The sequence below is a fragment of the Myotis nattereri genome (assembly GCF_964212035.1).
Source record: "Myotis nattereri genome assembly, chromosome: 2".
NCBI lineage: Eukaryota > Metazoa > Chordata > Mammalia > Chiroptera > Vespertilionidae > Myotis > Myotis nattereri.
Window position 1 is genome coordinate 177,262,821 of NC_138076.1, and position 15,224 is coordinate 177,278,044.

General features: G+C 41.9%; 1 protein-coding gene and 1 pseudogene across 2 annotated transcripts in view; both read left to right on the forward strand.

Moving 5' to 3' along the window:
* The window catches only part of DENND5B (DENN domain containing 5B), a 177,826-nt gene that overhangs the window by 31,507 nt on the left and 131,095 nt on the right, over positions 1-15,224 (forward strand). The window lies entirely within an intron of this gene.
* On the forward strand, positions 9,201-11,632 carry LOC308512373 (ribose-5-phosphate isomerase-like; annotated as a pseudogene). Its single transcript has 2 exons — positions 9,201-9,886; positions 11,606-11,632. The product of its transcript is annotated as a ribose-5-phosphate isomerase-like (transcript).

The following is a 15,224-nucleotide window of genomic DNA, read 5'->3' on the forward strand; positions in this document are numbered from 1 at the left end:
TGATATGTTGAGGGAAAGTAACTTATGGAGAGTAGCTTCATTTGTTATCAGTTAATTTCCTCTACTAATGGAAAAGTTTGCCTAAAATAGGTTGGAGACTGATTTCCCCCCCCCTTCCTTCAGTAATAAGGATTATGAGTGCTGGGATGGTAGAAAGTTTGCTTTTCATTTTTCACCTGTGGTTAAAGCTTTTGTTTCAAGTGGCATTTACTATTGAATTAAGGTGCATTTGGTGATTGAATGACTAATATTTGAAAGGACAACCATACTTTTCTCCTCTCCATACAGATAATGCTTCAATAATGCTGAATAAATTGGCAATCTGAAGAGTCTTAAATCACTCCTTAGGAGGGATGAAATTGTGTTAGTTGCATTTGTTAATAAAAAAAAAAATCAATATCAGACTGTATTTATGAGGTTTCCATTTTGAAGAACTAGAGTTTCAAATACTAAAATAAACTTCCAATTGCTAAATGGATGCGTAGTCAATTCCTAGTTATTAGATTGATTTGTGTTTGGATTTTACTGCTATAATTAAGCCAATTCTTTAGAGGCAGTGAGTTGATTTAGAGTACTCTGCAAAATGTATTTTTCTCCATCAGTATGAGTAGTTATCTTGTTTTATTGATGGAGTAATGGGTTCAGAGAAGTTTTATTAATTTTAATTTAAAAAATATTTCTTATTGTTGAGAGTATTACAGATGTCTACCTTCCCCCCCCCCCCCCCCGCCCATTGCTCCCCTCCACCTGATTCCTGCCCTGCCCCAGGTCTTCACTGCCCTATTGTCTGTGTCCATAGGTAGTGCATATCTATAATAATAAAAGCATAATATGCTAATTAGACCAGACGTACTTCCGGACGACCTTTTGGACGAAGCCGGGGCATTAAGGGAAGCCCAGTCTCGGGTGCCTGCCGGCGGCCGGAGGGAAGCCCAGATCCTGGGTGCCAGAGGGAAGCCGGTGCCGGCAGCCGGAGGAAGGAAGGCCTACTCTTGCACAAATTTTCGTTCATTGGGCCTCTAGTATGCATATAAGTTCTTTGATTAATTTCTTCCCTTCCCTATCCCCTTCCCTCTGAGATTTGTCAGTCTATTCCATGTTTCCATACCTCTGGTTTTATTTTATTCATCAGTTTATTTTGTTCATTAGTGTCTTTATTTATTTTGGCTTTTAGATTCAATTATTGATAGATATGTATTTATTGCCATTTTATTGCTCATACTTTTGTTGTTCTTCCTCCTCCTCTTTTTCTTCTTCCTCCTGCTAAAGAATATGCTTCAACATTTCATCTACTAGTAATACTGGTTTGGTGGTGATGAACTCCTTTAGCTTATTCTTGTCTGTGAAGTTCTTTATCTAACCTTCAATTCTAAATGATAGCTTTGCTGGGTAGAGTAATCTTGATTGTAGGTCCTTGCTATTCATCACTTTGAATATTTATTGTCATTCCCTGCAAAGTTTCTGTTGAGAAATCAGCTGACAATCCTCTGGGTGCTCCCTTATAGGTAACTAACTGCTTTTCTCTTGCTGCTTTTAAGATTCTCTCTTTGTCTTTAACCTTTGGCATTTTAATTATGATGTGTCTTGGTGTGGGCCTCTTTGAGTTCCTCTTGTTTGAGACATTGCACTTCCTGGACTTGTAAGCCTATTTCTGTCACCAGTTAGGGGAAATTTTCTGTCATTATTTCTTCAAATAGGTTTTCAATATCTTGCGCTCTCTCTTCTCCTTCTGGCACCCACATAATGTGAATGTTGGTACACTTGAAGCTGTCCCAGAGGCTCCTTACAATATCTTCATATTTTGAATTCTTTTTTTCTTTTTGCTCTTCCGGTTGGGTGTTTTTTGCTTCCTTATATTCCAAATAGTTAATTTGATTCTCAGAATCCTCTACTGTTGAATTCCTGTAAATTATTCTTTATTTCATTTAGTGTATGCTTAATTTCTGACTGGTCCTTTTTCATGTCTTTGAAATTCTCACTAAAATCCTTGAAATTCTCACTAAGTCCCTTAAAGCTCTCATTAAGATCCTTGAACATCCTTATAACCATTGTTTTGAACTCTGTATCTAAGAGTTTGTTTACTTTCATTTCATTTAGTTCTTTTTTAGGAGATTTCTCTTTCATTTGTGACATATTTCTTTGTCTTTGCATTTTGGCTGCTTCCCTGTGTTGTTTCTGTGTTTTAAGTAGAGCTGCTATGTCTCCTGGAATTCATAGAGTGTAGTAGGTGTCCTGTAGGGCCCAGTGGCTCAGCCTCCTCAGTCACCTGAGCTGGGCATTCTAGGTGCTCCCCTGTGTGGGTTATGTACACAGTCTTGTTGTAGTTGAGCCTTGATTGCTGTTGGCGTCACTGGGAGGAATTGACTTACAGGCCAATTGGCTGTGAAGACCAGCTGTGACTACAGTGGGAGAACTGCTGTGGAGGAGATACCACTATGGTGTCTTGCATCAGTGGGGCTTTGGTGCTCACTGAGTCTTCCCCTTGAGGGTGTCGCTTGTGGATATGTAGAGTTGTAATCTGGTGTGGTCTGAAGCTGTACCCCAGGTGCACTGCTTCTGGGGACTCTGTCACTGCCCAGGGCCACCTGGCAGGAGCTAAAGACTGATTTGCAGATGGCTGCTATTTGTTTTGAGCATGGAAATGTCAAGCTAGGCCAAGCTGTGAAGCAAGACAGGCTGCTGCTAGTGCCGGATATTGGGCCTGATATTGATAAGTATGGGGCATGCTTACTCCAGCTGCTGCTTGTTTGAGAGATTTTAGGAAAGTCTGAAGCCTGAGCCAGGACAGGCCATTCTAATGGAGAAGCTGCTGTAAACAGCTTGGGTGGGGCTGCAAGTTGGGTGGGGTGGGGTCTCAGGGAATCACTAAGGTGGAGCAAACAGTTTGAACCAGGCTGATGGAAACTCAAATATGGCTGCCAGTCAGCTCTGCCAAGGAGGAGGTCTTAGCATAGGAACAATGATCCCTGAAAGCACCCCTATCTGGGAGAAAGCTGCCCCCAAGTTCTTGCTCTGATGCCAGACAATCTAGATCCTGTCCCCCCAAGCTCCTGCCTCAATGCTAGAGCTCAGAGGGATTGAGTCCATGTAAGTTTGTGCACTGGCCCTTTAAGAGGAATTGCCTTGGTCTCCAGCAGCCTCTGTGTCACTCGGCCACAATCCCCACTGGTTTTTACACCCCAAAGTTATGGGGATGTCTCTTCCCAGTTCTGGAACCCTGGGTTGAGGGTCTGGTGTAGGGCTGGGACCCCTTACTCCTCACGGGAGGCCTCCATAGCTTAGATATCCCTCCTGATTAAAACAACGCCACACATGGGTGTTGGACCAACCCATTCCACGCCTCTGCCCCTCCTACCAGTCTCAGTATGCTTTCTTTTTTACTCCTCTAGTTGTAAAACTTCCATCCAGCCCAATTTCAGGTGGTTCTGAATGATGGTTGTTCTGTATTTTAGTTATAATTTTGATGTGGTTGTGGAAGGTGGCGAGTACCCTCATTTACCTATGCTGCCATCTTGGGTCTCTGGGTTCAGACAAGTTTTAATGAGAGCCCCAATTTTATTTGTAAGTCAGAGTAAACCTTGTAAATAAAAGTTGTGACATTTGGTACAAATTAAAAGACTAGAAAAGTAAGTTATTTGGATCTCACATCTAAATTTTAGGAGTTCAGGGAAAAGTCTTTGGACCCCAGAGGTCTATAAGTCTTCATATATTAGAAACCTGGGGTTCCGTTTTTGTAGTTTGCTGTTTTTCGGTTTCACTGCAGTAATCTTCGGTGGGGAAACTGAGAGCTCATGTTACTGTGAAGTGTCACCAGTGCAGTTGCCTTCAGCTCTAAGCCCAAGAGAAAGAAAGGAGGCAGGGGAGCTTTGATCCATATCGGAACATGACATATAAGAAAATTTAGAAAAGTCCTCTATGAGGAATTACTGAAAAGAACAGTAAAATGTTGTGCTCTGTGACATACTTCCCCATTACTTTAAAATGCTCTGTGACATACTTCCCCATTACTTTAAAATGGGCTCTGTGCTCAGTATGGCAAGAGCTAGATTATCGTGACAGTGAGCTCCTAAGTCTAGTCTATGTGGTTGGTATTGTTTGGGGGTTGGTAGACGTAAGAGCAGCTTCCCCCTGCACTGCTTTTGATGTGGCAGAAGTGGTGAGCATCTCTCTGGTTTTAACAAATTACGGATTGTTCCCACCCTTTAAGCTCTTTTTCTCATTTCTCCTTTTCCCTAAATACCTGAAATGTCATAGGTGGTAGATTTTTTCGCTTTCATAATTTTTTTCCCCCATTACTAAACTTCCTTATTCTGCTTAAGCCTTGAATTTGTACTTCTACTTTTATTTTAAAAAATAACATAATTGTATTTTTAAAATGATTGTAAATATATCATGTGATTTTGTGGAAAATTCAAGCAGTACAGGAAAACATAAAAAGTAAAAATGGCCGTAGCCGGTTTGGCTCACTGGATGGAGTGTCAACCTGGGGACTGAAGGGTCCCGGGTTCGATTCCAGTCAAGGGCATGTACCATGGTTGCGGGCACGTCCCCAGTGTGGGGTGTGCAGGCGGCAGCTGATCGATGCTTCTCTCTCATAGATGTTTCTAACTCTCTATCCCTCTCCCTTCCTTGCTGTAAAAAATCAATAAAATATATATTAAAAAACAAAAAAGAAGTAAAAATGAACAGCAACCCAACTGTTGAGATGTAACTACTGATGCATTTTAATGGACATCATCTCTCTATTATCTATAATAATAAAAGCGTAATATGCAAATTGACCAAACGGCCGAACAGTGGAATGACTGTTTGGACCACCACACTATGACACCCACTGGTGCCAGCCCAGCCAAGGTGAGTGTGATGCAATTGGTGGGGGTCCCCACCATCGCCCCATGATTGCCCCGCAGAGGGAGGCCTAGTCCACTGGCCAGTGGGGCAATCAGTTGGGAGGCTCCATGAACGCCCTGTAGAGGGAGGCCCAGGCCACACACCAGCAGGCTGCAGTGGGTGGGCGGGGCCTCCCTCTGCGGGGCTATCAATTATGGAGCTCCCAGGCTGCGAGAGGGTGCGGGCCAGGGTGAGGGACCCCCCTCCTCCCAGTGCACGAATTTCGTGCACCGGGCCTCTAGTATATACATAAAGATACAACATATTATAGGTAACTTATTTATTTAATATGTAATAAGTAACTTGAAAATGTATTATTTAAATATTTTAACTTAAATCACAATAATTATAATATGATTTCAGTATATACAAATACTGTCTTAAACTTCTAAATATAGTTTTGAGATGATTTCATTTTAGATGTGTGTTATCTTTTTTTTTTTTAAACATATTTTATTGATTTTTTATAGAGAGGAAGGGAGAGAGATAGAGAGTTAGAAACATCGATGACCTGCCTCCTGCACATCTCCTACTGGGGATGTGCCCGCAACCCAGGTACATACCCCCAACCGGAATCGAACCTGGGACCCTTCAGTCCGCAGGCCGACGCTCTATCCACTGAGCCAAACCAGTTTTGGCATTATCTTTTTAATAGTAGAACATCATTTATTTTATAGTCCACCCTTCGTTGTTTACATATTGTCTTTCTTTACAATCTTAGGTTATTTTTAACCTTTTTATTATAAACAGTATTGCACAGAACTTTCTAGTAGGAAAATCCTTGCACACATTTGAAATTTATTTCTTTAGGGTCACATTTCTAAGGAGGAACTACTGAGTCAAGCAGCATGCCTATTTTATTTTATTTTACTTTATTTTTATTATTTTATTTTATTTCATTATTATTTTTAATCCTCAACCAAGGATGTGTTTTACTGATTTTAGAGAGGGGAAATGAAGGAGGGAGGGAAAAAGAAAAGAAGGAGGGAGAGAGACACACACATCAGTATATGAAAGAAAATTGATAGGTTGCCACTCATACACACCCTCCACCAGGGATCGAACCAGCAACCTTTTGGCACACGAGACAATGCTTCAACCAGTTTAGCCACCTAGCCAGGACTACTTTATTTTTTACTGCATTTTGCCAAACTGCCCTCCATAAAAGCTGTGCCTGTGCTTCTACCAGTGTTCTTGAAGGACTATTACTTGTTTTGACATTTTTAATTTTTTAAAAAATATATTTTATTGATTTTCACAGAGAGGAAGAGAGAGGGATAGAGAGCCAGAAACATCGATGAGAGAGAAACATCAATCAGCTGCCTCCTGCACGCCCCCCACTGGGGATGTGCCCGCAACCAAGGCACATGCCCCTGACCGGAATCGAACCCGGGACCCTTGAGTCCGCAGGCCGACACTCTATCCACTGAGCCAAACCAGTTCTGGCTGCTTTGACATTTTTTAAAAACCCTCCACTGTGTACTTTGTTAAGAAAACACACCCACCGCAAGATTCCGAATCTCTGTTCTATAAACAGTAGGTTTCTTAATAGTGTTCTGCAACGTTTCTGTAATTCCCAGGTGTCATTAAGTTCTCTTCTGAAAATAAGAGTGGAAGCCTCTTACATGAATTTTAATAATCTTAGGTTTCATTTATAGTTTCCCTTTAAAAACTCATAATTTCTTTTTTAAAAATAAGAAAAAAAGGCAGTGCCCTTTTAGTGTAACAAGAATTGGTTATCATTGCTGATGGGAGCAGTGGTACATTTTAATTCATTTCTGAATTTTCTTACTGAAGCCACAATTAGAAAATGAGCTTGGCTTTCAGTATAGTGTTTATTGATCCTGTGTTAAAAGGCCCAAGTTTTCAGCTGCACCCAACGATATATTCTCTGCATATGGAGTCTATCGTACTGACCTTTGAAAAAAATACATAGCCATTAATTAATTAAATGGGCCCTCTTGAAGGTCCTCTTGCTGAAAAGGTCTGTCCTTTTACCCAAAGAAGGAAGGGTTTGATTTATTTACAGGCCTGCTCAGCATGTAATATAGTATTTGGAAAAATGTCAGGCTCTCATGAATTAAAAGAAGTTGTCATATGGGAAATTCACCTGTTAATTGAATTAGCTTCCAGAAAGACGCGAGAGCCTAAGAGCGCCTTGTGATGGGAATTAGGTTTGTTGAGAGGCAGTGGGTCGTGTAAGGGAAAAACCTGCTCTCAGATAGATATTCTGGGTTTTACTGCTACTGGGAGAGCTGCTTGACCTCTTCAGGCCTCAGTTTCCTCAGCTGTGCTTTGCACACCTTAATGAACATGCCATGGCCTGGGGATCCTGTTAAAATGCAGAGTCTGGTTCAGTAGGTTTGGGCTGGGCCTGAGATTCTGCATTTCTCACAGGCTTCTGGGTACTGCCGATGCTGCTGGCCCTGGTGTCGCAATTAGAATAGCAAGGAAGTAGATGATATCTGTGTTTCCTTCTAGCTCTGAAAGTCTGATTCTAACTTAAGCTATCCTAGACATTATGTTCAATATCTTAACTTAAATTTTTTTTTTTTTTAAATATCATTAAGTGTAAGAAGACAAGCAATTTTACAACTTTTAAGTTTGCTAGTGAGAAATTGTTTTCTGGTCATGTCTAAGATTTGTTTGAAAATATTCCAGCACTCACTGTCTTCCTTAAAAAGTTAGGAGAGGAATAGTTAAAGTGAAAATAACAAAATACTGATAATTGTTGCAGAGTGATGGGTACATAGGAGTTCATTATACGTTTCCCTTATTTCCTATCCTTATATTTGAAAATATATTTTAAAAAAGAAATATAAAACACAAAAATAAATGTGAAACTGCCAGGGTCACAGACTGAGGTATTTACATACATATTTTCTCTCTCTCTCCCCCCCCTCCCTTCAGAAGTGGTTTCTCAATGCTAACTTGTCTAATAGGGAGCCAGGTGGCAGTGACCTGAGAGAAACGCTTTGAAGGAAAAAAAGCATAATGGCTGATGGAGCACATTTGCTGGAAAGAGAGAAACTCAGAGACGCCCTGCTCCATGTGTGAGACTTACGCGGGTTGTTTCCGTTAAACATTGCACATGTGTCTATGCCAACTAAATGTGAATGTGTGAGTGAGATATTTTTGGAAATTCACTTTGCAAACTGTAAACTCACAATAGAGTTTGGTTGCTGAATGTATCAATCAAATATTACATTTGAGATGAAAATACTTAACCTAGGGTATAGGAAATATATACCCTAGGATGAACTTTTTTAATAGGATGAAAATACTTAAAATAGGGTATAGGAAATGCATATACAACAAATGTTTCCCACTGCTCCAGGGGTCTTTTAGATGTGGGGTTATAGTGCTGTTTTAAAATCCAGAGTGATGATTTTACACTCTATGAAATAAAAATTTGATTCCAACTAAATATGTATTTTTTCAGGGAAGGAATTGAAAACAAAGTGGAGAAAGAATGTAGCTCAGAGAGCTTTGTTTTAGTAAGGATTTGGGGAAAATGATCAGAAAATGGTTATAGAATGACATCCTATTTAGGAAGTAGCATTTTGATATGGGATAAACAAATATGCTCAAATATAAAGCTAACCTATCTAGATTAATTATGCAGGTCATCTGTATAGTTCATAATTTGAGAATAACACATTAAAAGCACAGATGAATGCCAGGTTATTTAGAAAAATAGAAAATAAAGAGAAAACATTTTAGAAGCATAATCCTCAGCCACAACCATTGTCAATATTTCACTCTCTTCGGTGGGCACCAGTCCTGTAGGTGACGACCAGACTTCCGGAGAACCCAGGACAGGACCACGACTGAGGCTGGAGATTCAGCTGAGACTGGAGCCAGGCATCGGGATGCAGTACCCTCTAGCAGTGGTTCTCAACCTTCCTAATGCCGCGACCCTTTAATACAGTTCCTCATGTTGTGGTGACCCCCAACCATAAAATTATTTTCGTTGCTACTTCATAACTGTAATTTTGCTACTGTTATGAATCGTAATGTAAATATCTGATATGCAGGATGTATTTTCAGGGGTTGCGACCTACAGGTTGAGAACCGCTGCTACAGGCAGGTCCTGGCCCCACTGCCCCACAGGTGGGGGTGGCAGGTGGGCGGCGTGGCGTGGTGTCTGGAGGGGGTGGGGACAGTTGGGGTTTCCTGGGCTCCCACGAGCAGCCGCTCAGTTGGGGATTCACAGCGCTGGTGCAATCAAGCACCAGCTTTAGGAAATCCAGCAGCATCGTCCCGGCCCCTCCACAATGTCCAAAGGTCGTCTGCCCGGTCCCTCCACGATGTTCAGGGCCAGGAGTCCGCCGCGGGGGGTGGAGAGTCACGTGAGGAATAACCAAGTGCTGGGAATTGGAAGTGGCTCTGCCAGTGCCCATGCTGCGCCTGAATAGCCCAAAGAGTGAAGCAGGAGGACCAGAACCGCCTGTGTGTTCCCACCTCCTTCCAGGCCCATCAGCTCACCCTGCAGTAGGGCTTACGGCTCAGTGACCTGGACAGACACCCAAGATTCACCTCACCCTCGATGGTGCTGATGAAGTAGGTGCTGACCTCCATCTCATCACGGGTGGTGGGGGCCACCTGACCCAGGAGGAGACTGTGACGGGCTGTGCCAGCCCCTCATCGTGATTGCTGACTTAGGAAAGTTTCAAAGAACCTTGGGGTCAGTGGCACAAGGGAATCCCTAGGGAGGTCATCGCCATGGCTTATGTCCCAGTGAGCCGCGCTGGGACTCAAAAGTTTGGGGTATGGTTGAACTTAGAAGGGCGGCAACAAGGCAGGTCCCCTGGTGAGGGATAGTGGGAATCTTATCCACAAACGGGAGTGAAGTGAACACATGTATCAAAATGACCCCAGATATGATGGACACAGGCCTGTTCATCAACGTGGCGCTGAGAGTCTGTTTCGGGATGCAGGTCGCTCAGTGAACATGAGAGAGAAGCCTTTCTTTCTTTTTTTAAAAAGAATTTTTGTGAGTTTATTTGAGCCAAACTGTCTACATATGCCAGGAAGCAGAACCTCAACGAATTGAGATAATGCTCCAGAGAATGGTGGGTTACATCTGTATTTATACATTGCAGTCAAAGGAGGGACGTAGGTGGGTTACATGAAATTCATTGGTGATAGATTAAGGAGGTGGGAGAAAGCAAAGTGGGGAAGCCCCTGGGCTTGGATAAAAAGTAAAATGATGGACACATACTTATGTGGGTGCAGGGACAATTGATAATGAAGGAATTTGTGGTATCTGTCCTGGCACCCAGCACATTTGGCTGTGCCCCAGGAGCTCCAGAAAAAGGGAAGTTACAAGTTACCCAGACACTTCAAGGGTATGTTATCATAGATGCAAAAAGACAGATGGGCTCAGTTAAGGTAAAGCTTGACCTTGTCAGTGAAGATACTGGCCTGGGACGTAACTGCCCACCATAACTGCTTTTAGTTAAAGTTTAATTTCAGACCATCCTCTGTGGTTACTTTAGGTCTCTGAGTTTGCAGGACCGCCATGCAGGCCTCCCCTGAGCTTGTCAGGTTAGCATGTGGCCCCTTTCGTCCACACATCCCCCTTTTGGTCATACATCAATCCAAAGGATGCATTGATGACCAACCTTTTGGTTGGATAATGGAGTCCCACGGTGCTAGGAAGGCTCATTCCTAGGATGTCTCAGTGGCAGCATGTCTTGCTGAACAGGTGGACCACTGGGGGTGGGGCAAGACCATAACCTCAGATGGCATTTAAGATCGAATGATTATTATTCACAAAGGGCAGGTAAATGGGAGGCAGTCAGATCCTATATGTCCTTGTTAAAAAGTATTCTGGATCATTTCTAGTTTTTGAGCCATCATGATCCGAGTCTTTTTGCTGTATGTCAAGTTTTGTTTTTCTGCATCTATTATATCATTTACATATCAGGAACAAAAGTAACTATACTAAACCAATAACACCGATTAGGAACAGAAAATGTCTAATACTGGACAAGGAAAAGTCTAAGGGGAACAAGCATCCCAGCCAACTGAAAAACCCTTTCCATGTATTATCATAATTTTTTATTAAGCTAATTATGTTTTCCTCCTTCATCCACTGTCATTTGTACCTTATGATACGTTTGGCCAGATGAATTAAGACTCTCTACTATTGCATTATCTAGAAGCTCTAATTTTCTTCTGGCCAGTTAGTTTCCATAGAAATGACTTCATGGGGAGGATTGAGTTCAGTTTCCCAATACATTGGTTTTTCAGTATCAATATTATCATAGGTATTATGAACTTCAGGCAAAGTTATTCTGCCTACAATTTCAGTATTACACCATATTCCAGTATTATTTAATGTAAACTTGGTGTTATTACAGTAAAAATCACTGAGAGAAGCCTTTCTGTTGACCCAGCCAGGAATGGAGTGTGTTCCCCTGAGTCCCCAGCCCACAGCCAGGTGGACATGCCTCTCCGGGAGCCTTGCCTTGACATATCTGTGCCAGGGGGGAGGGCAGGACGGGGGGTGGGGAGTTAAATCCAGTCTTCTTGTATTGTTATTAAATGTCTTTAAAAAAAAGAGAAATATAAACATATTTTTACTATTGAAATATTCCGTTTTTAAGTGAAGTGCAACTTGATTTCATGTTTTATGTAAAACATTTACCAAGAAAAAAAAAAAGAAGTGGCCTGTATTATAACTTTTAACTTGAGCCTGCTGTTTAAGCTTCTGAATATTGAGTTTGCTGAATAATGTAAATCAGAATTTTTCTTTAAACTGGTAAAAGGAAGGGCCCAGCAGCGGTGCTTCCCTGATGTCTTACTGGAAGCGTTGGAGTTTACTTTCCTGCCACACTCCTTGGGTTTTAGTTTTGTTGTGATCATGCACAGTACTTTGTTACACATTTTTTAAAAATGCAGTTTTATTGATTTCAGAGAGGAAGGGAGAGAAAGATAGAAACATCAGTGATGAGAGAGAATCATTGACCGGTGGCCCCCTGCATGCTCCCCACTGGGGATGAGCCCTCATCCTGGGCATGTGCTCTGACTGGAAATCGAAGTGCGATCTCCTGGTTCATAGGTTGACACTCAAGCACTGAGCCACACCAGCCGGGCGCCTTGTTACACATTTTAAGATGTGGTTTACCGAAGTCTGGTGCGTGTAGCATGTGGTATGCAATGACTAAGTGTGAACTACCGGGAAACGTGCTGGTTCTTCCGTTAAGGCAGTGGTTCTCAACCTTTTGGCCCTTTAAATACAGTTCCTCATGTTGTGACCCAACCATAAAATTATTTTTGTTGCTACTTCATAACTGTAATGTTGCTACTGTTATGAATCATAATGTAAATATCTGATATGCAGGATGGTCTTAGGCGACCCCTGTGAAAGGGTCGTTCAACCCCCAAAGGGGTTGCGACCCACAGGTTGAGAACCGCTGTGTTAAGGGTACATTCAGACTCCTGTTGTTGGAAGCAGTTGTCCAGAAACACTTGTTAGTACTGCTGTGAAATATGAAAAACTTTTAAATGGTTGTCTTTTTGTTGTTAGTATTTTATCTTTTTCTTTATTATTACTTGCATGGTTCAGCATTAGAAGTTCTCACCTCTTTATATTGTTTGAGAGTTGAAATAAAACAGAATGGCGCCCCCCCCCCCCCCCCCAAAAAAAAATTTCGCTATTTTTTCTTTCAGTTTTTAGTGTGGCTGTATGTGGTTTTTCACCTATTTTATATATTCTTTTATCCTGTGGTGTTCCCTGCCCCCCCACTCCCGTTGAAAATTATAAATAAGTACTTTTCATTATTATACATTCTTTTATAAATATTACCTGAGTGAAATGATTCTCTGTCAGGTCTGGGTGAAGATCTTCATAGTCCCCAAAAGGGTAGTCCCGAAGTCTCTTTCCGCTTTGATTTACTTTTAGGCCAGGACCAGGTTGTCCATTATGGTGAGTAGAATAGAGGTTGGAAGTCATTTTTTCTGCTGGAGAGACCAAGTTAGTTGCCGGGTCCATCTAATATTTGAGAACATTTTGAATGGAATGATACTCCTATATTTATCCCGGAAAGAGATTCAATCCCAAATTGAACAGAACCACAATAAAACCTGCAGTCCAGACCTGGGCTAGCTCTGATGCCAGGATTCTGGACTCTGAACGCTCTAATGGAAGTCACACTTCTGAATCAAACCCAAAGTGACCCGTTAGGAATAATGGGGATATGATACCACTAATTCTTGTCAGTCCAGGGAGCTCAAGTCTTGCAAACATCATAGACGTTAAGGACAAGTTGACTGTAGTCCTTAAGGACAAAACAAAAAATATACGTGCCCACACATGGATACGTGAATTAATACAAACGTGCTCAGAACAGTTCTTACCACGTAGCAAGAATGTAAGTATCTGGTACAGGGCGTAGAACTGAAGAGACTTTCAGGCCGTGGTTCTCACCCTTCCCAATGCCGCGACCCTTTCATACAGTCCCTCATGTTGTGGTGACCCCCAACCATAACATTATGTTCGTTGCTACTTCATAACTGTAGTTTTGCTACTGTTATGAATCGTAATGTAAATATCTGATATGCAGGATGTATTTTCATTGTTCGCGACACACAGGTTGAGAACCGCTGCTTTCAGGCAACTTTTATGTCTGCTGTTAAGTGTATTCGGAGCTTTTTAAATTCAGGAAAGCGTGAATTTCTTTGAATACTGAATAAGCTGAACCAAGTTGAAAATAATGATTAAGCCTATTGCTGCCTCTTCTTCCCGTTCATGTTTTACCAATTTAACTGAGGGCCTTCCTCAGTTTTACACATTTCTTTCGTTTAAAAGCTTTTTCTTTTCAATGCCTGGAATAAAATGATGAAGCAGGGGGAATTAGCTCCTAACCTCACTGGTAACTGAAAGTAGCAACTTAAATTTAAGGTCCTAGGCTTGTGTTCCTCTAAGGTTTAAAGCTTTCAGGAATAAATGTACTTATTCTGTTAAGAAAATTCTTTGAAGCAAGTTCTCATTAGAGAACTTTTATCTTCTGAACTTATAACTTGAACTTGACAAATTTCCCCTCTTACTGCCAATGTAATTGCTTTGAAAGGAGTAAAAGCGTATTCCACTTTTAAATTAAAAATTTTTCAATTCTGACATTTTGTTTGTGGTTTATTTGGATTTTCAGGTCTCTAGCAATGTTAATTTATAAACCTCAGGGTTTAAACTATGTTGAGATCATTGGTCCATTGAGAGTGTAATATGTGAACCTTTGTTCTAGAAATATGTATGTGCATTCAAAATGTATACAGTTTCAGACTTTTCACGAATATCCTGAAACTTATCCATTTATTGTTTGTAAAAACTGCTGCTCCTTCTTAGATAATTATTAGTCCGTTTCCATTTAGGTAATGTGTCCCATTGTCTTCAGTTTCGTTAGATTGAAGTACAGTGCTGTAATGTTTAGTTTATATAACACAAAAGTTCTAGATCCTCTGTAAGAAATGATAAAGCAAAGGAGGGACAGTTGTACTAGATGATTTTGGAGGGTGCAGAATTCAAAGTAGTGGCTACTGATAATGCGAATATAGCTATATCTGTTTTTATTGTCTTTACTTAAAAAATGTAATAGAAATTCTTTTAAAAAAAACATGTAGAGGAGAACCAAGATGGCGGCATAGGTTAACGCCGGAGTTTGCTGCTTTGAACAACTACTTCAAAAGTGAAACTAAAAGACAGAACGGACATCACCCAAAACCACTGGAACGCTGGCTGAATGGAAGTCCTACAACTAGGAGGAAAGAGAAACGCATACGGACACTCAGAGGAGGCGCAGTGCTGAAGTCAAATTCTGAGGTGCGGAGTGCGCGCGCGGAGCGGGCTGGCGGCGGAGGGCGCGGTTGGCGTTTTCAATCGGGAGGGAGTCGCAGACTCTGAGCTCCAGATCCGGGCGAGTCTTTAGGGACCCAGACTCAAACGGGAGAAGAGGGACTGCCTGGCTTCGGTCAGAGCGAGTGCAGCTTTCTCTCCGAGCTTTGCAGCGGGTGCTGGGACTCAGAGAGGCAGAGCCCCTGGGGACAGGACTGAGAGCCGCCATAACTGCTCTCTCTGGCCCACCCTGTTGATACTGTGCGACCCGCTCCGCCCAAGCCCTGCACAAAGGCATTTGCCGGATAGCCTCAGGCAAAGACTAGATTAGCACCTCCCTAGAGGACAGAAGTTCTCTCACTGCTGACACAGCTGATTCTCATAGCCACTTGGCCTGGAGGTCAAACCCTCCCTGGAATTAGCTACAAGATTTAACTATAAGACTGCGCACAAAGACCACTAGGGGGTGCACCAAGGAAGCATAACAAAATGCGGA